Source organism: Moschus berezovskii, chromosome X (assembly GCF_049115385.1).
Source record: "Moschus berezovskii isolate FMDL1 chromosome X, NW_MosBer_1.0, whole genome shotgun sequence".
Taxonomy (NCBI): Eukaryota; Metazoa; Chordata; class Mammalia; order Artiodactyla; family Moschidae; genus Moschus; species Moschus berezovskii.
The window spans coordinates 73,116,728-73,142,845 of record NC_142488.1 but is presented as its reverse complement, the minus strand read 5'-3'; the positions used below and the strand labels follow the sequence as shown (position 1 = coordinate 73,142,845).

At 37.6% G+C, this 26,118-nt stretch overlaps 1 protein-coding gene across 1 annotated transcript in view; it reads left to right on the top strand.

The window, feature by feature from the left end:
• Positions 1-1,366: 1,366 nt before the first annotated feature.
• The window catches only part of HDX (highly divergent homeobox), a 237,002-nt gene continuing 212,250 nt past the window's right edge, over positions 1,367-26,118 (top strand). The window contains exon 1 of the mRNA XM_055438372.2: positions 1,367-1,500. The gene's annotated coding sequence lies outside the window, so the exon portion shown is untranslated. The remainder of the gene's footprint in view (positions 1,501-26,118) is intronic.

The following is a 26,118-nucleotide window of genomic DNA, read 5'->3' as shown; positions in this document are numbered from 1 at the left end:
CTTAATTTGCTTGAGAAATGGAGAAAAGGATGTGTGACTGGAAAGTGAGTTAATGGTAGAGTGGCAGGAAAGGAGGCCAGAGAGATGTGAAAAGCCAGATCATTTAAGAACTTGGGGTTAATTTGTATTTTGTAGCATATGTGAATGGAAGCCATTGGATAATCTGGAACCAGTCATGATCTGACTTTTGTTTTAAAAAACACTTAAACTGCTCTATAGATTGACTGTAAAAGTTTGAGGTACCTTGCCCTAAGGCCCTTGGTAGCTTTTAATAAGATCAAAGTTCTCTGCCTACATTCAAAGGCTTTAGTATCAATCTACCTTATCTCCCACTGTTCCCAAACTATGCCCTCTGTTTGTTAGGCTGATTTCATCATTGACCTTGATGGAAGACAATGTTTTCCATCCTTTCTTATCTGCCATTCAACAGTCAGCTCACTTTGCAATACAACACAGAATGCTTCCACAACTATCCTCACCTCACTGATGCTTTCAGTCATTAAATGATGTAACTCTTGTCTGTCCTTTATGACTGAACACATCGTCATGTACTTTATTGTATTGTTGTGAAAGCTTAATGTGTGCTAGTCATACTTTATCTATGAATGGTAAGTTCTATAATGGCAGAAGATCAATGAATTCTGTATCTCTAGTGGCAATATAGCTCAACATATTTTGGGAGTGTATCAAGTGAGTTAACAAAGGTAACATATAGCTTGAGGGGCTTTGTTTTTTTTTTTTTTTTTTCTGTTAATGGTGATTGCTCAAATTGCCAACAAAGCAGATATTAAGGTTAGGTGAACAGAAACGATAATTTTAATTTCTTCAGTTGCCAGAATCAACTGGAGACATTAACCAATACACTCACTCTTAAGCTTGTTTTAACAATACACAAACTCTAAAGGACACCTTGATTTCAGTAACATTTGTCTGAATGGTCAATACATTTGTCAATTAAACACTGACCACAAATATATATATATTATATATATATATATATATATAATATAAATATATATATATATTTCTGTATGTGATCACTTGATTTTGACAGCGTGCAACAATTCTGCTGCAAGCGAATCTCAACTTGGAAGACCAGGCAGGACCTGCTCAAATGGCTGGCATATAACTACTATAGTCACAGGGATGCTGGGCGTTCACTTCTACTCAGGAAGCGAGAGGTACTGAGAGACCTGGCTTAGGATGTAGCTGATATGTGAAGGGAGAGTCAGCCCCACTGCAGGCAGCTATCTCTCCTCCCTCCTACCCACTCTTGGGTTCTGGGCTGCGACCAGGGACTGTCCGGAGCTGATCTCGGGCTCCTATTGGCCGCTGTCTTTTGTGACGTCACGATCATGATGAGAATTGATGATCGGACCCGCTGATTTCATTGTCTGAGGAGGCAGTGAAGACCCAGGAAAAATCTCGCTGAATACGCCTGCCCCAGAACTGCCTTGATCTGGGATCTTCTTTCCTTCCTGTGACCGCACCACGCCCGAGGTAAGCACCCTGCATGTGTGAGTGTGAAAGGTGAAGGAGGGCGAACAAGGCGCCGAGCTACTGCTCTGCCCAGTGCCAGGCACGGAGGTTCAGCGGCCTAAAAAGGCTGCCAACACACTTGTGCGGCTTTTGGGGAACCAACTGCTTCTGCCCTCCAAGTGAAGCATGGAGGCAGCATGAGGTTAAAAACGAGCGGATGAAAGGGACACAGTAGACACTGGCAGAAAGCGAAGGATCTTGCTCCGACAGAGGGCGACGTTTGGGACGCGCTTCTGGCCCCAGAGTAAGAGAAAGTGGCGCCTCTGTCTCGGAAGAAAGAAAGGAAAGAGGAGAATTCTACCACTTCTAGATTTCACTGGACTGTAGATTTCGCACAGCCCTACTCAAACGCGCAGAATGTGCTGCGCCTGCGCAATAACAACCTTTGTGGGGCGGGAGCAGGGGTGTGGGTGGGTGAGGAGTTCCTGGCTAGGAGAATAGGCTTAGAATTTGCGCATGCGCTTTTTTCTTTATCTGGAGGGGGTGGGGCTGAGGTTTGTCTGAGCAGAATTTGGTAAGGGTTGGTAAATTGGCCTTGTAATGTTTCAAGCGCTAATTGGTGGAAAGAATCTACCAGTTACTTTGAAAGAGCATATCCAGCCCCAGTTGGGCCTGAGAATTTTAGGAAGGCAAATTCTTAATCTTCACTTATCGGATTTAGAATAATGGAAAGAACTCGGAGAGGAGTTTGGAATAGAAATTACTGAGATGAGAAACCATTTGGAGAAAACACTAATTATTCAAGTGAATCCAACTTTTAGTCTTCAAGGAACTCTGATTAGGTGTGCCACTCAGTGATGTTTGATACTTAAACTGTTTGGAGAGACTCAAAGTGAAAAAAAAAAAAATCCTTACCTGTCTCCTTTTTCCTTCTTGAAAATGTCTCTTATAAAGCTTTGTTCTCTGTTTCAGGCTTGGTGCTAAGTCCTTTTCCCTTCTTCCAATGTGACACTTTTTAGAATCAAGGTCAAATCTTATTTTGAGAGACCCCTGTCCAACTTCCCTTCATTGGGAGGGACTATATAACTCAACAAACATGAAGAACAATCCTGCTTATCTGCCCTTGTTCTGTCCTTGGTGGATAAATTGTATAGTAGTGTTAATACTTCTGCTCCACGTTCTGATCATGAACTAACCATTTTATTAAGAAATCTGGATTTTTCCCCATTTTTCATAGTTAAGGGGTTATCAAGTCCTGGTGAGTTTTCCTTTGAAAGCCTCTTCTACCATTTTCCCCTTATTTTGCAGTCTAAACTCTCATCACTATCCATCCAGTCATTCCAGGAGCCTCCCAGCCAGCCTTCTAATTCATTCTGACAGGCTAATGGCTTAAGCACTTCCTTCAACAAATTATTTTTCTTCACCAAAATATTATTGGCTCCTTATTTTCTGTTGTTCAAAGCCCAGATAGACTTGGATTGCAAAGAGCTTCCTAATTTGACTTAATTGTACCACAGGAATGTTATCTTTATTTCTCAGTGCACAACTCTCCCTAATGACCCTTAACAATCCTCCTATAGTACTTCGCTCCTTGTATCACTACCACTCCCTTCACCTATGATGCTCTCTCTTTGTCTAATCAAATCTTACCCACTTTGAAAGCTCAACTTAAGTTACACCTCTCATAAGTACCTCCTAAGTATAATCCAACTCTTATTAAGCTCATTTTTTCTAGAACTCCTGTCAGTTCTTACATTTGCCACTTTTCATATATCCTGCTTTAATATTGTGTGTGTGTGTGTGTTAGACCGGATTCCTCAACTGGATTTTAAATCTGTTCTTAAGAGGTGGTACTGTGCTATCTACCATGTATTAATTTATCAAAGCACCTGGATGACTATTTTAAATATCTATTGCTATATGGTCTTTGTTTTCCAGTTTCTTGGGAAATGAAGTAATATAAAGAACTGTGTATACGTGGGAACTTATTCATCATTAGTCAAGCAAGGGACCCTCCAGTGACTGAATAAACCTGAATATGAGTCAAAGAAAATGCAATACAGACATCTCTATATATTGGGTGGCCTGTGAATATATTTTGTCCTCATAAACAAGACCAAAGGAACATTGTCCCAGAAGTGGTTCTGTCTGTAATTTTCTCAGTTTGTAGAATACTAAGACATTTTCCTATTTGTGTTTTTCTCTTTGATAACATTGCTTTATGCATTTCTCTTAAATATACCAATTATTCACTCTTTCTATTGGAAGATGTCTTGCATTTCCTGCTTTACATTGACTGTCACTGATAGTTTTCATCTTGAATCAGAGCTAATCATTGTGATGGTTTCCATAATTGCTATTTTATAACATTTCAACTGTCACTTTCCTACTCCTTGGGCTTCAAATTGCATTGTTTCATGGACCTCGATTTTGTTTGAAAGAAAGTGATTGTGGTGGTTTAATACAGAGGTTTTCTATAGATTTTACTTTGCTGCTTCACTTTGAGGCACCATCCCAATATCATATCAAGGTTTGAGGTTGAGGAACATACATGAAAAGCAGTCCAAAGGGTATTATTATAACTTGTATACTTGAAAACTATTGTCAAGTAAACTACTAATATTAACAAAAAAATATTTAATTAATTCTGCTTTTTAAAAATTGTACTCCCAGAGGGAATTATGTTTTTTTTGTAGTAATGTATTTTTTATGTTTTTATGTATTCTTGTGATCCCCAACAGGATAAAAATATTTGAACTGTTGATTTTGATTTTACTATAGAGTCTGATAAACATGAAACTATTGGTGTCTGAATGCACTATATCTAGCATAGTGATTTGGAAATAAACTGTGAAATTCTATAGAGATATGTTCTGCATACAAAGGGAACTGGAGAGGTTAGTATATTCAGAAACTGTCACCGACACCTGGGACCTTTCTAGCCTGCATAAAATTTCAAGACAATAAACTGAAACCTGTCTATGTAAATGGAATTATTTTTCTGCCAACAAGTAGCTAAATTGCCTGGATTAACCAGAGATCCAGGTACATAGCAGCTGAACAATTAGCATTATACTGTATCAGTCAAATGCTATTTTGTGCCAATCAGATGCTATAATTTACATTTGACATCTGTAAAGAAATTTACAACAGCAGCTGTCTTACCTTCTTGATATCCTATCATTTTTCGTGAGATTTATCTCCAATTAGGTTGATCCTTAGAATCTTTAAATGTGTTATATTTTAGAGAGGAAAAAATTGAGGAAAATATTGTCTTAGCTTCTCTTCCCTTGGAATTGGGGGAAATTTACTTTAAGGTTCTTAAAACATCCATGGAAACATGTAACTTACATGCCCTGTGTAGGCACTTTTCTCAAGCAGACAAGTGTTTGTATATGGTGCTTGTCCAAAATCATACAAGTAGTAAGTGGCAGAGCCAGTATTTCAAAGCAAGTGTCATTGTAGAGGCTTCACTCTCAACTACTAGGTTCTAGATTGGAGAGCTAGAGTGAGGCCAATCTTCATTTATTGTTTTCAAAACATTGTGGGTGTGTACAATTTCTCCAGATTTATCTCTCTCTATGATTCTGTAATGCCTGTGACATATTTCTTTCTCTCTCAGTGGAAATAAAACTTTTTTAGCAGATAGGCCGAGTTTTGGGAGAAGGGATCTTTGTTTTGACTCCAGTGGCTTCAATGGCAGAAGGCATATAGACCCATACATTATTTTTCCTACTGTCAAGTATCAAGCAGTGGTGAAAGTATTTCTTCACTGAGTTTTGTGAAGGAACAGGTTGAGGTGTTTTCTCCTACAATAATACATTGCTTTATATATTATACTTTCTTATTATACTTTCCTATTGTGTCTTTTATGGATGAAATTTGTTGTTGTTTAGTCGTTAAGTCACGTCAGACTCTGCAATCCCATGGAGTGCAGCACACGAGACTTCCCTGTCCTTCACTATCTCCTGGAGTTTGCTTAAATTCATGTTCATTGAGTCAGTGATGCCATCTAACCATCTCATCCTCTGTCACCCACTTCTCCTCTTGCCCTCAGTCCTTCCCAGGAGCAGGGTATTTTTCAGTGAGTCAGCTCTTCACAACAGGTGGCCAAGATATTGGAGCTTCAGTTTCAGCACCATTCTTTCCAATGAATATTCAGGATTGATTTCCTTTAGGATTGATTGGTCTGAACTCCTTGTTGTCCAAGGGACTCTCAAGAGTCTTATACAGCACCACAGTTTGAAAGCATTAATTCTTTGGTGCTCAGCCTTCTTTGTAGTCTAACTCTCACATCCATACATGACTACTGGAAAAACCATAGTTTTGATATACAGACCTTTGTTGGCAAAGTGATGTCTCTGATTTTTGATAGCGTCTAGAATTGTCATAGTTATTTTTCCAAGGAGCAAGCGTCTTTTAATTCGGTGGTTGCAGTCACCAGTCGCATTGATTTTGGAGCCCAAGAAAATTAAATCTGACAGTGTTTCCACATTTTCCCCATCTATTTGCCATGAAGTGATGGGGCCAGGTGAGTTGAGTTTTAAGCCAGCTTTTTCACTCTTCTCTTTCACCTTCATCAAGAGGCTTTTTAGTTCTTTTTCACTTTATACCATTAAAGTGGTATCATCTGCATATCTGAGGTTGTTGATATTTCTCCCCACAATCTCAATCCCAGCTTGTTCTTTATCCAGCCTCGTGTTTCGCATGATGTATCCTGCACATCAGTTAAATAAGCAGGATGACAGTATACACCCTGGATGTACTCCTTTCCCAATTTTGAACCACTTCATTTTTTCATGCCCAGTTCTAACTGTTGCTTCCTGACCTGCATACTGGTTTCTCAAGGAGGCAGGTAATGTGGTTTCGTATTCTCATCTCATTAAGAATATTCTACAGTTTGTTGTGATCCACACAGTCAAAGGCTCTAGTGTAGTCAGTGAAGCAGAAGTAGATTTTTTTGTTGTTGTTGGAATTCCCTTGCTTTTTCTGTGATCCAGTGTATGTTAGCAATTTGATCTCTGATTCCTCTGCCTTTTCTAAATCCAGTTTGTACATCTGGAATTTCACAGTTCACGTACTGCTGAAACCTAGCTTGAAGGATTTTGACTATTACCATGCTAACATGTGAAATGAGTCCAATTATATGGTAATTTGAATACTCTTTGGCATTTGCCTTTCTTTGGGATTGGAATGAAAACTGAGCTTTTCCAGGCCTGTGGCCACTGAAAGCTTTCCAAATTTGCTGGCATAATGAGTGCAGCACTATAATAGCATCGTCTTTTATGATTTGAAATAGCTCAGCTGGAATTCCATCACCTCCACTGGCTGTGTTTGTAGTAAAGTTTCCCAAGTTCCCCTGACGTCACACTCCAGCATGTCTGGCTCTTGGTGAGTGATCACACCATTGTGGTTATCTGGGTTATGCAGATCTTTTTTGTACAGATCTTCTGTGTGTTCTTGCCACCTTTACTTAATCTCTTCTGTTTCTTTTAGGTCCTTGCATTTTTGTCCTTTATTGTGCCTATCTTTGCATGAAATATTTCCTTGGTATCTCCGGTTTTCTTAAAGAGATCTCTAGTCTTTCCTATTTTATTGTATTATTCTCTTTCTTGCATTGTTCACTTAAGAAGGCTGTCTAATCTCTCCTTGTTATTCTCTGGAACTCTGCATTCAGTTGGGAATATATTTCCCTTTCTCCACAGTATGAAATGGATGAAATAGCTATGCCAATTAAGAAAGTAATTATCTGAGACTCATTCTCTGAGTAATTTTTCCCATTCATAAACCAATTGTTTGTTGTGTTGAAATCCCCTCAACAGAGAAACAATTGGAAAAGATCTAAGTAATTTTAAAATGTGGTAGAAGAAATATATTCTACATTAACGGGCAGTATTACATTAGGTATAGAATGTTCAGCCCTGACTCATCCTCACTATTCTAAGACAACATGAATTTATTAAATTTTTAATATGCTTGTGTTATGAAAATAATCAGTTCAGTCGCTCAGTCGTGTCCGACTCTCCGTGACCCCATGAATCACAGCACGCCAGGCCCCCCTATCCATCACCAACTCCTGGAGTTCACTCAAACTCATGTCCACAGAGTTGGTGATGCCATCCAGCCATCTCACTCTCTTGAAAATAATCAGTCAAACATTTTAATTAGAACTTAGAGGCTCACTCTTATCACCAGTGAATTCTTAAGAGATGCTAAAGATCAGTTTGAGTTTTTTTTTTTCTTTTTTTTTCTTTTCCCAACTAGGAGTTCTTAATGTAGAGAGAATTCAATGTTCATTGTCATTTGGAACCAGTTTACATTTCTGGTAGGGTTTGGTGCTTCTGTGTCTATTAAATCCTTGCTATTCAAAGTGTGTTCCATGGAGTAGTAGCATGGGCATCACTTGGAAATTTCTTATAATATTGTTGAATCTCTGGCTCCACCCAAGACCTACCTGGGAATCACGCAGGTAAAACCTGCATTTTAATAAGATCCCTGAGTGATTCCCATGCATATCAAAGTCTAAAAAATACTGTTATAAGGTGAAATATGAATTCCTGTACAACCTAAACTTTTAAGATCTGATAATCATAGAAAAAAGTGAACTTCCTTTTGTCCATTTTCACATGTGTAAAATAATATATAATTAAAGTATTATCTGTTTAATATGCATCAGTTTTGCTCCATTCCATTGTCTCATTGAGAAGATAGCTACACCTACGTGATGGCTAAAATTGTTAAAAGTCTGATAGAATCCATTTACTTTGTTGATAGTAATGACTTTACTATTGAAATGTTATTTACCCTAATTACTTGACTTGTCAACAGTGTTACAGAAGAGTGTAGCTTTATTGGGGTCACTGTCACTATATCTTCAAGAGGAAGAGTATTAGTTTCCCATTTGCTCCTGTAATAAATTACCACAAACACAATGACTTTAAACTAGACATGTATTATCTTAATGGTCTGAAACAGGTCTCAGTGGGTGAAAATCATGATGTCAACAGGGTTTTCTTTTCTGGAAGTTCTAAAGAAGAATATATTTCCTTATATTTTCTAGTTTCTAGGAGCTATCCAGATTTCTTAGCATGTGACCCTCTTTCATCTTCAAAGTCAGCAATGACTGACCACATCTTTCACATTGCATCACTCTGACATTCTTCTGCCTCCATCTTTCAGATTTAAAGAAGATAACTGTGATTACACTAGACCCACTAAAATAATCTAGGATAATCTCTTCACTTTAAGGTCAACTGATTATCAGCCTTAATTCCTTCTGCAACTTTAATTCACTTTTCCCATGGAGCAAAAATTATTCACAGATTCCAGGAACTGGGATACAGAGGGGTAAGGGTCTGAACAAGAACTGATGGCCTTTTGGGCTGATAAAGGAAACCAGAGTCTAATCTTATTATTGGGAGAAGCAATTAGTCAATACTAAGGGAGAATGCCATGTAAACAGGAAGATGGCCATTTACAAGCCAAAGAGAGAGGCCTACAACCCATCATTCCCTCACTGTCCTCAAAAGCAACCAACACTACCAGCACCTTGATTTTAGATATCTAGACTCTAGAACTGGGAAAAAATAAATTTCTTTTTAAGCCACCCAGTTTTTGATACTTTGTTATAGCAGCCCTAGCAAACTGATATAGTCAAAATAGTCCTTTATTTGATATCTAAGCTGATATCATCCTCAAAATCACTTATTTAGTAATTTTATGTTTTATAACGTGCTAAGTATTGGATAAAGTGGATTAGACATCAAAGTGTTTATAATATACATTAGGCATTTTTTGTAAAACAAAGTAAAATATCACATGTCTGACCCTCAGTTTATTCAACTGTGAAATGAGGGCACAATCTTCATAATATCAAGCTTTAAAATCTATGATTCTATTTATTAATTAAAGTTTAATGTTATTAAATTAATATATTAATAAAAAGTATTTAGTTCAGTTCAGTTCAGGTGCTCAGTTGTGTCCGACTCTTTGCGACCCCATGAATCACAGCACGCCAGGCCTCCCTGTCCATCACCATCTGCCGGAGTTCACTTAAACTCATGTCCATTGAGTCCGTGATGCCATCCAGCCATCTCATTCTCTGTCATCCCCTTCTCCTCCCGCCCCCAATCCTTCCCAGCATCAGGCAGTTTCAGTTACGCCAAATGAATAAATTATAGAGATCTGTTTTAGAATATCATACCTATTGTTTACAATACAGTATTGTACACCATGAACATGAATTTGAGCAAACTTCAGAAGATAGTAGAGGATAGAGGAGCCTGATGTGCTACAGTCCATGGGGTTTCAAAGAGTCAGACATGACTTAGTGACTGAACAACAACAATGTTGTGCACTTAAAAATTTGTTAACAGGATAGGTCTCATGTTAAGTATTCTTGTTACAGAACAAATAAACAATGAAACACAAGGAAACTCTGGGGGGTGTTGGAAATGTTGACAACTTTGATTATGGTAATGGTATCACTGGTTAATGTTTAAGGCTAAGCTTATCAATTTGTAGACACTGAATATTTTGCAGCTTTTGTACATCAGATATACCACAGAAAGGCTGTTAAAAAATACAGCCTATCAAAATTTGTAGAATGCAGCCAAAGTAGTACTTATAAGTAAATTTATAGCGTTAATTGTTTATAATTAGAAAAAGAGAAAGGTCAAAGATCAATAATCTAAGTTCCCATCTTAAGAAACTAAAAAAAATAAATAAATAAGAAAATCAAATTAATTCCCAATAAAACAGAAAGAAAGTAATAGTAAGAGCAGAAATCAATGTAAATGAAGACAGAAAAACAATAGACAAAAGTCAGTGAAACGGAAAGCAAATTATTTCAGAAGATCAATAAAGGTGATAAACCTCTTGTCAAACTGACCAAGACAAAAGAAACAAATTTCCAATATCAAGACGAGTACATCACAATATACCCTACAAACACTAAATGGATCATAAAGAAATAGTCTATAAGAAACTTTGCACTTTTAAATTCAGCAACTTAGATAAAACGATCAATTTTTTGAAAGACACAAACTACCCAAACTCAATCAAGAAGAGCTAGAGAATCTGAATAATATAGAAATGTAATGCATAATTTAAAACTTTCCAACAAAGAAAGTTCCATGCTCAGATTGCTTCATTGGTAATATCTAACAAAGATTTAAATGCAAATAATTCTATGAAAACTCTTCTAGAACATGTAAGTAGAGAAAGAACTTTATTGCTTCTGCTAAGTCAATTCAGTCGTGTCTGACTCTGTGCGAACCCATAGACATCAGCCCACCAGGCACCCCCGTCCCTGTGATTTTCCAGGCAAGAACACTGGAGTGGGTTGCCATTTCCTTCTCCAATGCATGAAAATGAAAAGTGAAAGTGAAGTAGCTCAGTCGTGTCCGACCCTCAGAGACCCCGTGGACTGCAGCCTTCCAGGTTCCTCCATCCATGGGATTTTCCAGGCAAGAGTACTGGAGTGGGATGCCACTGCCTTCTCCGTCCTAACTTATTACTCTGTACCAAACCTAATACAATTGAAGAAAATCACAAACATCCCTCATGAATGTAAACTCTTTGAGTTTTAACAAAATATTTATAAATCAAATAAATATATAAAAGAAAATATCACCACCAAATGGGGTTTATTCCAGGAACAGAAGACTGGTTCAACATTTGAAATCAATTAGAATAACTTACCATATCAAGAATGTAAAGAATAGAACAATATCTATACAATTATCTCAATAGATGCAGGAAAAAGTATTTAACAAAATGCAACATCCATCGATTATAATGATGATAGTAACGTTGCTGTTGTTCAGTCACACAGTCGTGTCCGACACTTTGTGACCCCATGAACCACAGCACCCCAGGACTCCCTGTCCATCACCAAATCCTGGAGTTCAATCAAACCAATGTCCATTGAGTCGGTGATGCCATCCAACCATCTCATCCTCTGTTGTCGCTTTCTCCTCCTGCCTTCAATCTTTCCCAGCATCAGGGTCTTTTCCAATGAGTCAGTTCTTCGCATCAGGTGGCCAAAGTATTGGAGTTTCAGCTTCAGCACCAAATCTTCCAATGAATATTCAGGATTGATTTCCTTTGGGATGGACTCGTTAGATATCCTTGCAGTCCAAGGGGCTCTCAAGAGTCTTCTCCAACACCACACTTCAAAAGCATCAATTATTCAGCACTATGCTTTCTTTGATGTTCAAGCAGGTTTTAGAAAAGTCAGAGGCACCAGAGATCAAATTGCCAACATCCGCTGGATCATGGAGAAAGCAAGAGAGTTTCAGAAAAACATTTATTTCTGCTTCATTGACTATGCCAAAGCCTTTGACTGTGTCGATCACAATAAACTGTGGAACATTCTGAAAGAGATGGGAATCCCAGACCACCTGACCTGCCTCTTGAAAAACCTGTATGCAGGTCAGGAAGCAACTGTTAGAACTGGACATGGAACAACAGACTGGTTCCAAATAGGAAAAGGTGTACGTCAAGGTTGTATATTGTCACCTTGCTTATTTAACTTATATGCAGAGTACATCATGAGGAACGCTGGGCTGGAAGAAGCACAAGCTGGAATCAAGATTGCTGGGAGAAATATCAATAACCTCAGATATGCAGATGACACTACCCTTATGGCAGAAAGTGAAGAGGAACTCAAAATCCTCTTGATGAAAGTGAAAGAGGAGAGTGAAAAGGTTGGCTTGAAGCTCAACATTCAGAAAACAAAGATCATGGCATCTGGTCCCATCACTTCATGGGAAATAGATGGAAAAACAGTGGAAACAGTGTCAGACTTTGTTTTTTTGGGCTCCAAAATCACTGCAGATGCTGATTGCAGCCATGAAATTAAAAGACGCTTGATCCTTGGAAGGAAAGTTATGACCAACATTGATAGTATATTAAAAAGCAGAGACATTACTTTGCCAACCAAGGTCCGTCTAGTCAAGGCAATGGTTTTTCCCGTGGTCATGTATGGATGTGAGAGTTGGACTGTGAAGAAGGCTGATCGCCTAAGAATCGATGCTTTTGAACTGTGGTGTTGGAGAAGACTCTTGAGAGTCCCTTATACTGCAAGGAGATCCAACCAGTCCATTCTAAAGGAGATCAATCCTGGATGTTCATTGGAGGGACTGATGCTAAAGCTGAAACTTTAATACTTTGGCCACCTCATGCGACGAGTTGACTCACTGGAAAAGACTCTGATGCTGGGAAAGGTTGGGGGCGGGAGGAGAAGGGGACGACGGAGAATGAGATGGCTGGATGGCATCACCGACTCTGTGGACATGAGTTTGAGTGTACTCCGGGAGTTGGTGATGGACAGGGAGGCCTGGCGTGCTGTGATTCATGGGGTCGCGGAGAGTCGGACACGACTTAGCGACTGAACTGAACTGAACTGAACTGATGCTTTCTTTGTGGTCCAACTCTCATATCCATACATGACTACTGGAAGAATCATAGTTGGCAAAGTAATACCTCTGCTTTGTAATATGCTGTCTAGGTTGCTCATAGATTTTCTTCCAAAGAGCAAGCGTCTTTTAATTCCATTAATGCAATCTGCAGTGATTTGGAACCCAAGAAAATAAAGTCTCTCACTGTTTCCATTGTTTCCCTCTCTGTTTGCCAAGAAGTGATGGGACCGGATGCCCTGATCTTTTTTTTTTTTTTTTACATTATTTTATTCGTTTTGCCATACATTGACATGAATCTGCCCCTGGTGTACATGTGTTCCCCATCTTGAAACCCCTCCCACCTCCCTCCAAATCCAATCCCTCTGGTTCATCCCAGTACATCAGCCCCGGGCATCCTGTATCATGCATCGAACCTGGACTGGTGATTCGTTTTACGCATGATAATATACATGTTTCAATGCCATTCTCCCAATCATCCCACCCTCGCCCTCTCCCACAGAGTCCAAAAGACTGTTCTATACATCTGTGTCTCTTTTTCTGTCTCGTTTACAGGGTTATCATTATCATATTTCTAAATTCCATATATATGAGTTAGTATACTGTATTGTTGTTTTTCTTTCTGGCTTACTTTACTCTGTATAATAGGCTCCAGTTTCATCCACCTCATTAGAATATATTCAAATGTATTCTTTTTAATTGCTGAATAATACTCCATTGTGTATATGTACCAAAGCTTTCTTATCCATTCGTCTGCAGATGGACATCTAGGTTGCTTCCATGTCCTGGCGATTATAAACAGTGCTGCGATGAACATTGGAGTACATGAGTCTCTTTCAATTCTGGTTTCCTCGGTGTGTATGTCCAGGAGTGCAATTGCTGGGTCGTATGGCAGTTCTATTTGCAGTTTTTTGAGGAATCTCCACACTGTTCTCCATAGTGGTTGCACTAGCTTGCATTCCCACCAACAGTGTAAGAGGGTTCCCTTCTCTCCACACCCTCTCCAGCATTTATTGCTTGTAGACATTTGGATAGCAGCCATTCTGACTGGTGTGAAATGGTACCTAATTGTGGTTTTGATTTGCATTTCTCTGATTATGAGTGATGTTGAGCATCTTTTCACGTGTTTGTTAGCCATCTGAATGTCTACTTTGGAGAAATGTCTGTTTAGTACTTTGGCCCATTTTTTGATTGGGTCGTTTATTTTTCTGGAATTGAGCTGCAGGAGTTGCTGTTATATTTTGGAGATTAATCCTTTGTCAGTTGCTTCATTTGCTATTATTTTCTCCCATTCTGAAGGCTGTCTTTTCACCTTGCTTATAGTTTCCTTTGTTGTGCAGAAGCTTTTAATTTTAATTAGGTCCCATTTGTTTATTTTTTGCTTTTATTTGCAATATTCTTGGAGGTGGGTCATGGAGGGTCCTGCTGTGATTTATGTCGGAGAGTGTTTTGCCTATGTTTCCCTCTAGGAGTTTTATGGTTTCTGGTGTTACATTTAGATCTTTAATCCATTTTGAGTTTATTTTGCTGAATGGTGTTAGGGAGTGTTCTAGTTTCATTCTTTTACAAGTGGTTGACCAGTTTTCCTAGCACTACTTGTTAAAGAGATTTTCTTTTCTCCATTGAAAATTCTTGCCTCCCTTGTCAAAGATAGGGTGTCCATAGTTGCATGGATTTATCTCTGGGCTTTCTATTTTGTTCCATTGATCTATATTTCTGTCTTTATGCCAGTACCATACTGTCTTGATGACTGTGGCTTTGTAGTAGAGCCTGAAGTCTGTCAGGTCGATTCCCCCAGTTCCATTCTTCTTTCTCGCGATCGCTTTGGCTATTCGACATTTTTTGTATTTCCATACAAATTGTGAAATTATTTGTTCTAGCTCTGTGAAAAATACTGTTGGTAGCTTGATAGGGACTGCATTGAACTTATAAATTCCTTTGGGATATATATTCATTTTCACAATATTTATTCTTCCTATCCATGAACACGGTATATTTCTCCATCTATTAATGTCCTCTGTGATTTCTTTCACTAGTGTTTTATAGTTTTCTATATATAGGTCTTTTGTTTGTTTAGGTAGATATATTCCTAAGTATTTTATTCTTTTTGTTGCAGTGGTAGATGGAATAGTTTCCTTAATTTCTCTTTCTATTTTCTCATTATTAGTGTATAGGAATGCAAGGGATTTCTGTGTGTTGATTTTATATACCACAACCTTACTATATTAATTGATTAGCTCTAGTAATTTTCTGGTAGAGTCTTTAGGGTTTTCTGTGTAGAAGATCATGTCATTGGTGAGCAGTGAGAGTTTTACTTCTTCTTTTCCAATTTGGATTCCTTTTATGTCTTTTTCTGCTCTGATTGCTGTGGCCAACACTTCCAAAACTATGTTGAATAGTAGTAGTGAGAGTGGGCACCCTTGTCTTGTTCTGACTTTAGGCGAAACGCTTTTAATTTTTCACCATTGAGGATAATGTTTTCTGTGGGTTTGTCATATATGGATTTTATTATGTTGAGGAATGTTCCTTCTATTCCTCCCTTCCAAACTCATTCTATGAGGCCACTATCATCTAATACCAAAACCTGACAAAGATGCCACAGAAAAAGAGAACTACAGGCCAATATCACTGATGAACATAGATGCAAAAATCCTTAACAAAATTCTAGCAATCAGAATCCAACAACACATGAAAAAGATCATACATCATGACCTAGTGGACTTTATCCCAGGGATTCAGGGATTCTTCAATATCCACTAAGCAATCAATGTAACACACTACGTAAACAAATTGAAAAATAAAAACCATATCATTATCTCAATAGATGCAGAGAAAGTCTTTGACAAAATTCAACATCCATTCATGATCTTCGTTTTTTCAATGTTGAGTTTAAGCCAGCTTTTTCACTCTAATCTTTTATTTTCATCAAGAGGCTTTTTAGTTCCTCCTCACTTTCTGCCATAAGGATGGTGTCATCTGCATATCTTAGGTTATTGATATATCTCCAGGCAACCTTGATTCCAATTTGTGCTTCATCCAGCCTGGATTTCGCATAATGTACTGTGCATATTATTTAAATAAGCAGGTTGACAATATACAACCTTGACATACTCCTTTCCCAATTTGACATCAGTCTGCTCTTCCATGTCTGGTTCTAACTGTTGCTTCTTGACCTGCATGCAGATTTCTCAGGAGGCAGGTAAGGTGGTCTGGTATTGATATCTCTTTAAGAATTTTCCTGTTTGTTGGGATACACACAAAGGCTTTAACATAGTCAGTGAAGCTGAAATAGATGTTTGTTTGTTTTTTCTCCTGGAATTCTCATGCTTTTTCTATGACCAAATGGATGTTGGCAATTTGATGTTTGATTCCTCTGCCTTTTCTAAATCCAACTTGAACATCTGGAAGTTCACAGTTCACCTACTGTTGAATCCTAGCTTGGAGAATTTTGAGTATTACTTTGCCAGCTTGTGAGATGAGTGCAACTGTACAGTAGTTTGAGCATTTTTTAGCATTGCATTTATTTGGGGTTGAAATGAAAACTGATCTTTTCTAGTCCTGTGGACACTGCTGAGTTTTTCACATTTGCTGGTGTACTTGGTGCAACACTATAACAGCATCATCTTTTAGGACTTGAATAGCTCAACTGGAATTCAATCACCTCCACTAGCTTTGTTCGTAGTGATGCTTCCTAAGGCCCACTTTACTTCACACTGCAGGATGTCTGGTTCTTGGTGAGTGATCACACCATCATGGTTATCTGGGTCATTAAGATCTTTTTTGTATAGTTCTTCTGTGTATTCTTGCCACCTCTCTTAACATCTTCTGCTTCTGTTACATCGATAACATTTCTGTCCTTCATTGTGCCCATCTTTGCCTGAAATGTTCACTTGGTATCTCTAAGTTTCTTGTAGAGACCTTTATTTTTTCCCATTCTATTTTCCCCCTGTATTTCTTTGCATTGATCACTTAGGAAGGCTTTCTTATCTCTCCTTGTTCTTCGTTGGAGCTCTGCATTCAGATGGATATATCTTTCCTTTTCTCCTTTGGCATTTGCTTCTCTTCTTTTTTTATTTGCAAGGGCTGTTCATACAACCAGTTTTCCTTTTTGCATTTCTTTTTCTTGGGAATTGTTTGAAGCCTGTATTCAGGACAAAAACAGACAGTTAGAACCAAATATGGACCTGCCTGGTTCAACATTGTGAAAGGTGTATGACAAGGATATAAGTTGTCACCTTGCTTATTTAACTTATATGCAAAATGCTGAATCACAAGCTGGAATCAAGATTGCTGATAGAAATATAAAAAAATAGCAGATATGCATATGATACCTCTCCACTGACAGAAAGTGAAGAGGGAGTTAAGATCATCCTGATGAGAATGAAAAAGGAGTGTGAACGAGCTATCCTGAAACTCTACATTAAAAAACTTAAGACCATGGCATCTAGTCCCATCACTTCATGACAAATAAAAGGGGGAAAATTTGAAGCAGTGACAGATTTTAATTTCTTGGGCTCCAAAATCACTGAGGACTGTGACTGTAGCCATGAAATTAAAGATGGTTTCTCTTTGTAAGGAAAGCTATGACAAACCAAGACAGCATATTAATAAGTAGAAACATCACTTTGCTGACAAAGGTCTGTATAATCAGTGCTATCATTTTTCCAGTAGTCATGTATTAATGTGATTGCTGGACCACAAAGAAGGCTGAGTGTTGAAAAAATTATGCTTTGGAATTGTGCTACTAGAATAAAACTCTTGAGAGTCCTTTTGATAGCAGGAAATCAAACCAGTCAATCCTAAAGGAAATCAACCCTGAATATTCATTGGAAGGACTGTTGCTGAAGCTGAAGCTCCAATTCTTTGGCCACCTGATGCGTAGAGCTGACTCATTGGAAAATACTCTGTTGTTGGAAAAGATTGAGGGCAAGAGGAGAAGGGAGCAGCAGAGGATGAGACAGCATCACCAACTCAATAGATATAAATTTGAGCAAACTCCAGGAAATAGTAGTGGACACAGGAGCTTAGTGTGCCACAGTTCATGGGGTCTCAACGAGTTGGACACAACTTTGTGACTGAACAAGAAATTTCAAAGTGAATAATAATAGTGGATTAAAAGGACAATGTTAATAGATTTCTACTGGCCAAGATACAGATATTCAAGTTATTATATTAACCTAAAGCTCAATCCTTTGTAAAGAAATAAAGAAAAAATTAAAAAGTTTTGATGTTGGAAATAATGTCTTCTATTTGAGTTGTTGATGATTTTATGGATTCACTCCATTTTCAAAATTAGGTTTTTGAAGAATGAGCACTTGTGAATAAAAAAATTTTTTTTGTGTTTTTCAAATGGTTTAGCTCCTTAATATATTGTAAGTGCATGTTATTCACTCAGTTTTGTCCGACTCTGTGTAATATCCTGGACTGTAGCCTGCCAGTCTCCTCTGTTCACGAAATTCTCCAGACAAGAATACTGTAGTTGGTACCCATTCCTTTCTCCAGGGAACCTTCCTGACTCTGGGATTGAACTGGGGCCCCCTGCATTTCAGGTAGATTCTTTACAGTCTGAGTCACCAGGGAAGCCCACTTAATACAATTTTAAGGCATTATTAAAACTGGTTTTAAGTATGATATCTGAGACATAAAAACAGTGTTTCATAGGAATTTATCTGAAATATTCCAATGTGAAAATACAGCCTTAGCTATCTGGAACTCCTAAGGAGACAGTCATTCCTCAAAGTTGTATTTTTCAAGTACTTCCAAGGCAGTATATCTATACTATTTCACTCATTGCTCCGCTTGGTTGATTGAACATGCTGAACATAATTTAATCATTTCCCAGTGGCCCAGGGTCTTCATTAAAAAGCCAAAGTCTAAAGCAGAGAGCAACCTAAGAAATTCCATATGAATACGATAGATAAACTGAAAGGTCTCATTATCCTAAAAATATATAAATATGTTACAACTGTAACATGCTTTAGAATTTAAGAAAAATAGGAGTCCCCTCACAGTCCAGTGGTTAAGACTTCACACTTCCACTGCAGGGTGTTTGGGTTCAATCCCTGGTCAAGAAACTAAGATCCTGGAAGCTGCAGGTCACAGACCCCCCCAGAAAAAAATAACTAAGAAAAATGAGCTCACATATCTTAAATTATTTGTAACAGTCCAAACTGGTAAATAAAACAAGTCATATAATCCAGAATTTTACTGAGTAGGATATGGATGCTCATAGAAATTAAGTGATTTACCAAATAGTCTCCAGAGAAACTAAAAAATAAGGCACAGGGGCACAGGTTGTCTTATTACTTGTGGGCTGGCATATGTTCAGTTGTTGCTACAATGCAAAAAGTATTTATTAGACTCATGAGGTAAAGCTAAATGACTTGTTATTTTGATATTTAATCCCTTAATTCAGTTACTTTCCCTCACTCAACCCAGTGGGTCTCAATTTTCATGAATCCAATGGGTTGCCATTTTATCTTCCACATAAATAACAACCCAACTTTTAGAATGAAAAACTTTTCAACTTTTCCTGATGTTTGTACAGATAATTAAGAACTTAATGCATTCAATAATTTGCCTCTTCATAGGCCAAGATAATGAGGGCAGCTGGAGATAATAAGTTATCTTGATTATAAGGTATATCTAGTTGACCAGATAAAGATGAACTTATTGAGAAAAAATTCATAAAAAAATTCTAAAATATATATTATACACACTATGTGTGTGTGTGTGTATAAAAGCTTAGCTAAAAAATTATAACATTTTGATTTCATTTGTTGGCTAAGGTATGAATAGAAAACTAGATTTCTAATTTACATTCACTCAAAACTTTGATATAGTTCCATTTATTCTGGCATCTAGTATTACTGTTAAAACCTAGAAAGCTTATTATTTTAGTAATTTAAAACATATTTTAATGATGTTTGAAGCATCTAATCCAATTCTGAGAATATAAAGAAATACTATGTTTTTAAAAAAGTCAAAATTTACATGTAAAACAGTATTATTAACTAGAGATTTTGTTCAAATTTCACAAAATCTTATGCTGCTGCTGCTGCTGCTGCTAAGTCACTTCAGTCGTGTCTGACTCTGTGTGACCCCATAGACAGAAGCCCACCAGGCTCCCCCGTCCCTGGGATTCTCCAGGCAAGAACACTGGAGTGGGTTGCCGTTTCCTTCTCCAATGTGTGAAAGTGAAAAGTGAAAGTGAAGTCGCTCAGTCATGTCCGACCCTCAGCGACCCCATGGACTGCAGCCTACCAGGCTCCTCCATCCATGGGATTTTCTAGGCAATAGGACTGGAGTGGCTTGCCATTGCCTTCTCCGAAATCTTATGCTACTGCTGCTGCTAAGTCACTTCAGTCGTGTCCTACTCTGTGTGACCGCATAGATGGAAGCCCACTAGGCTCCCCCATCCCTGGGATTCTCCAGGCAAGAACACTGAAGTGGGTTGCCATTTCCTTCTCCAATGTGTGAAAGTATTCATTATTTGTTTTCACACCTTATTCAAGATTCCTCATTGCATTTAGTTTTACTGAACAGTTTCAGCTGTATGGAACAAATTTTGATAAATGTTTTCTTTCTGGAATTGAGCTGCAGAAGCTGCTTGTATATTTTTGAGATTAAATAAGTCAGAGAAAAAAAACACGAATACATATTAACACATATATATGGAATTTAGAAAGATGGTAACGATAACACTATATACGAGACAGCAAAAGAGACACAGATGTAAAGAACAGACTTCTGGACTCTGTGGGAGAAGGCGAGGGTGGGATGATTTGAGAGACTAGCATTGAAACATGTATATCATCATCTGTGAAATACATTGCCAGTCCAGGTTCAATGCAGGAGACAGGGTGCTCAGGGCCGGTGCACTGGGATGACCCTGAGGGGTGAGATGGGGAGGGAGGTGGGAGGGGGTTTCAGAATGGGGAGCACGTGTACATCTATGGCTGATTCACGTCAATGTATGGTGAAAACCACTACAATATTGTAAAGTAATTAGCCTTGAATTAAAATAAATACATTAATTTTAAAAAATAAATTAAAAAATTATTTTTCTTTCCATTTTTGCACAGTTATGGATATTTTCTAATTTTCTTTTTTTTTTAATTTATTTATTTCAATTGGAGGCTAATTACATTACATTACTGTATTGGTTTTGCCATACATTGACATGAATCTGCCCCGGGGGTACATGTGTTCCCCATCTTGAACCCCTCTCCCACCTCCTTCCCCATCCCATCCCTCTGGTTCATCCCAGTACACCAGCCTTGATCATCCTGTATCATGCATCGAACATGGACTGGTGACTCATTTCACATATGATAATATACATGTTTCAATGTCATTCTCCCAAATCATCCGACCCTCACCCTCTCCCACAGAGTCCAAAAGACTGTTCTATACATCTGTGTCTCTTTTGCTGTTTCGCATATAGGGTTATCGTAACCATCTATCTAAATTCCATATATATGCGTTAGTATAATGTATTGGCATCTTTCTTTCTGGCTTACTTCACTCTGTATAGTAGGCCACAGTTTCATCCACCTCATTAGAACTGATTCAAATGTATTCTGTTTAATTGCTGAGTAATACTCCATTGTGTATATGTACCACAGCTTTCTTATCCTTTCATCTGCTGATAGACATCTAAGTTGCTTCCATGTCCTTCCTAATATAAACGGTGCTGCAATGAACAATGGGGTACACTTGTCTCTTTCAATTCTGGTTTCCTTGGTGTGTGTGCCCAGGAGTGTGATTGCTGGGTCGTATGGCAGTTCTATTTTCAGTTTTTTAAGGACTCTCCACACTCTTCTCCATAGTGGCTGTACTAGTTTGCATTCCCACCAACAGTGTAAGAGGGTTCCCTTTTCTCCACACCCTCTCCAGTATTTATTGCATGTAGACTTTTGGATAGCAGCCATTCTGACTGGTGTGAAGTGGTACTTCATTGTGGTTTTGCTTTGCATTTCTCTGATAATGAGTGATGCTGAGCATCTTTTCATGTATTTGTTAGCCATCTGTATGTTTTCTTTGGAGAAATGTCTGTTTAGTACTTTGGCCCATTTTTTGACTGGGTCGTTTATTTTTCTGGAATTGAGCTGCAGGAGTTGCTTGTATATATTTGAGATTAATTATTTGTCAGTTCCTTCATTTATTATTATTTTCTCCCATTCTGAAGGCTGTCTTTTCACCTTGCTTATAGTTTCCTTTGTTGTGCAGAAGCTTTTAAGTTTAATTAGGTCCCATTCCTTTATTTTCGCTTTTATTTCCAATATTCTGGGAGGTGGGTCATAGAGGATCCTGCTGTGATTTATGCCGGAGAATGTTTTGCCTATGTTTTCCTCTAGGAGTTTTATAGTTTCTGGTTGTATGTTTAGATCTTTAATACATTTTGAGTTGATTTTTGTGTATGGTGTTAGGGAGTGTTCTAGTTTCATTCTTTTACAAGTGGTTGACCAGTTTTCCTAGCACCACTTGTTAAAGAGATTGTCTTTTCTCCATTGTATTTTCTTGCCTCCTTTGTCAAAGATAAGGTGTCCATAGTTGTGTGGATTTATCTCTGGGCTTTCTATTTTGTTCCATTGACCTATATTCCTGTCTTTGTGCCAGTACCATACTGTCTTGATGACTGTGGCTTTGTAGTAGAGTTTGATGTCAGGCAGGTTGATTCCTTCAGATCCAATCTTCTTTCTCAAGATTGCTTTGGCTATTCGATGTTTTTTGTATTTCCATACAAATTGTGAAATTATTTGTTCTAGCTCTGTGAAAAATGCTGCTGGTAGCTTGATAGGGATTGCATTGAATCTATAGATTGCTTGGGGTAGTATACTCATTTTCACTATATTGATTCTTCCAATCCATGAACATGGTATATTTTTCCATCTATTAGTGTTATTTCTATTTCTTTCACCAGTGTTTTATAGTTTTCTAAATATAGGTCTTTTGTTTCTTTAGGTAGATATATTCCTAAATATTTTATTCTTTTTGTTGCAATGGTGAATAGAATTGTTTCCTTAATTTTTCTATTTTCTCTATTAATGTATAGGAATGCAAGTGATTTCTGTGTGTTGATTTTATATCCTGCAACCTTACTATATTCATTAATTAGCCATAGTAATTTTCTGGTGGCATGTTTAGGGTTTTCTATGTAGAGGAACATGACATCTGCGAACAGTGAGAGTTTTAGTTCTTCTTTTCCTATTTGGATTCCTTTCTTTTCTTTCCTTCTCTGATTGTTGTGGCCCGAACTTCCAAAACTATGTTGAATAGTAGTGATGAGAGTGGGCACGCTTGTCTTGTTCCTCACTTTAGGACAAACGCTTTCAATTTTTCAGCATTGAGGGTAATGTTTGCTGTGGGTTTTTCATATATGGCCTTTATTATGTTGAGGTATGTTCCTTCTATTCCCGCCTTCTGGAGGGTTTTTTAATCATACATGGATGTTGAGTTTTGTTAAAGGCTTTCTCTTAATCTATTGAGATAATCATATGGCTTTTATTTTTCAATTTGTTAATACGGTATATTACATTGATTGATTTGCAGATATTGAAGAATTCTTGCATCCCTGGGATAAAGCCCAGTTGGTCATGATGTGTGATCTTTTTAATGTGTTGTTGGATTCTTATTGCTAGAATTTTGTTAAGGATTTTGAATCTATGTTTATCACTGATATTGGCCTGTAGTTTTCTTTTTGTGACTTCTTTTTCTGGTTTTGGTATTAGTGTGATGGTGGCAACATAGAGTGAGTCGGGAAGTTTACCTTCCTCTGCAATTTTCTGCAAAAGTTTGAGTAGGATAGGTATTACATTTTCTCTAAATTTTTGGTAGTATTCAGCTGTGAAGCCATCTGTACCTGGGCTTTTGTTTGCTGGAATATTTCTGATTACAGTTTCAATTTTCGTGCTTGTGATGGGTCTGTTAAGATTTTCCATTTCTTCCTGGTTCAGTTTTGGAAAGTTGTACTTTTCTAAGAATTTGTCCATTTCTTCCAAGTTGTCCATTTTATTGGTATATAATTATCGATAGTGGTCTCTTATGATCCTTTTTATTTCTGTACTGTCTTTTGTGATATCTCCATTTTCATTTCTAATTTTATTGATTTGGTTTTTCTCCACTTTTTTCTTGATGAGTCTTGCTAATGGTTTGTCAATTTTATTTATAGTCTCATAAAACCAGCTTTTGGCTTTGTTGATTTTTGCTGTGGTCTTTTTTCTATCTTTTGCATTTATTTCTGCCCTAATTTTTAATATTTCTTTCCTTCTACTAACATTGGAGTTCTTAATTTCTTCCTTTTCTAGTTGCTTTAGGTGTAGATTTAGGTTATTTATTTGACTTTTTTCTTGTTTCTGGAGGTATGCCTGTATTGCTATGAACCTTCCCCTTAGCACTGATTTTACAGTGTCCCATGGGTTTTGGGTTGCTGTGTTTTCATTTTCATTTGTTTCTATGCTTATTTTCTTTTTGATTTCTTCTGTGGTTTGATTTTTATTCAGAAACATGTTGTTCAGCCTCTATATGTTGGAATTTTTAATAGTTTTTCTCCTGTAATTACATCTAATCTCACTGTGTTGTGGTCAGAACAGATGCTTGGAATGATTGCAGGTTTTGAATTTACCAAGGGTAGATTTATGGCCCAGTATGTGATCTATCCTGGAGAAGGTTCCATGTGCACTTGAGAAATGAAACTCATTATTTTGGGGTGATTTGTCCTATGCTGCTGCTGCTAAGTCGCTTCAGTCGTGTCCGACCCTGTGTGACCCCATAGACGGCAGCTCACCAGGATCCCCCATCCCTGGAATATAGATATCAATTAGGTCTAACTGGTCTATTGTATCATTTAATGTTTGTGTTTCCTTTTTAATTTTCTGTTTAGTTGATCTATACATAGTTGTGAATGGGGTATTAAAGTCTCCCACTATAACTGTGTTATTGTTAATTTCCCCTTTCACGCTTGTTAGCATTTGTCTTACATATTGCGGTGCTCCTACATTGGGTGCATATATATTTATAATTGCTATATATTCTTCTGGGACTGATCCTTTGATCATTATATAGTGTCCTTTGTCTCTTTTCACAGCTTTTGTTTTAAAGTCTATTTTATCTGATATGAGTATTGCTACTCCTGCTTTCTTTGGGTCTCTATTTGTGTGGAATATCTTTTTCTAGTCCTTCACTTTCAGTCTGTATGTGTCCCTTGTTTCGTGGTGGGTCTCTTGTAAACAACATATATAGGGGTTTTGTTTTTGTATCCATTCAGCCAGTCTTTGTCTTTTCGTTGGGGCACTCAACCCATTTACATTTAAGTTAATTATTCATAAGGATGATCCCGTTGCCATTTACTTTATTGTTTTGGGTTAGAGTTTATACACGCTTTCTGTGTTTCCTGTCTAGAGAAGATCCTTTAGCATTTGTTGGAGAGCTGTTTGGTGGTGCTGAATTCTCTCAGCTTTTGCTTGTCTGTAAAGCTTTTGATGACTTCTTCATATTTGAATGAGATCCTTGCAGGGCACAGTCATCTGGGCTGTAGGTTATTTTCTTTCATCCCTTTAAGTATGTCCTGCCATTTCCTCCTTGCCTGAAGAGTTTCTATTGAAAGATCATCTGTTATCCTGATGGGAATCCCCTTGTATATTAATTTGTTGCTTTTCCCTTGCTGCTTTTAATATTAGTTCTTTGTGTTTGATCTTTGTTAATTTGATTAATATGTGTCTTTTGTGTTTTGCCTTGGGTTTATCTTGTTTGGGACTCTCTGGGTTTCTTGGACTTGGGTGATTATTTCCTTCCCCATTTTAGGGAAGTCTTCAACTATTATCTACTCAAGTATTTTCTCATGGTCTTTCTTTTTGTCTTCTTCTTCTGGGACTCCTATGATTCTAATGTTGGGGCGTTTGACATTTTCCCAGAGGTCTCTGAGATTATCCTCATTTCTTTTAATTCGTTTTTCTTTTTTTCTCTCTGTTTTATTTATTTCTACCATTCTATCTTCTATCTCACTTATCCTATCTTCTTCCTCCATTATTCTACTGTTGGTTCCCTCCAGAGTGTATTTTGATCTAATATATTGCATTATTCATTTTATATTGACTCTTCTTTATTTCTTCTATGTCCTTGTTAAACCTTTCTTTCATCTTCTCAATCCTTGGCTCCAGGCTATTTATCTGTAACTCCATTTTGTTTTCAAGTTTTGAATCATTTTCTCTATCATTAC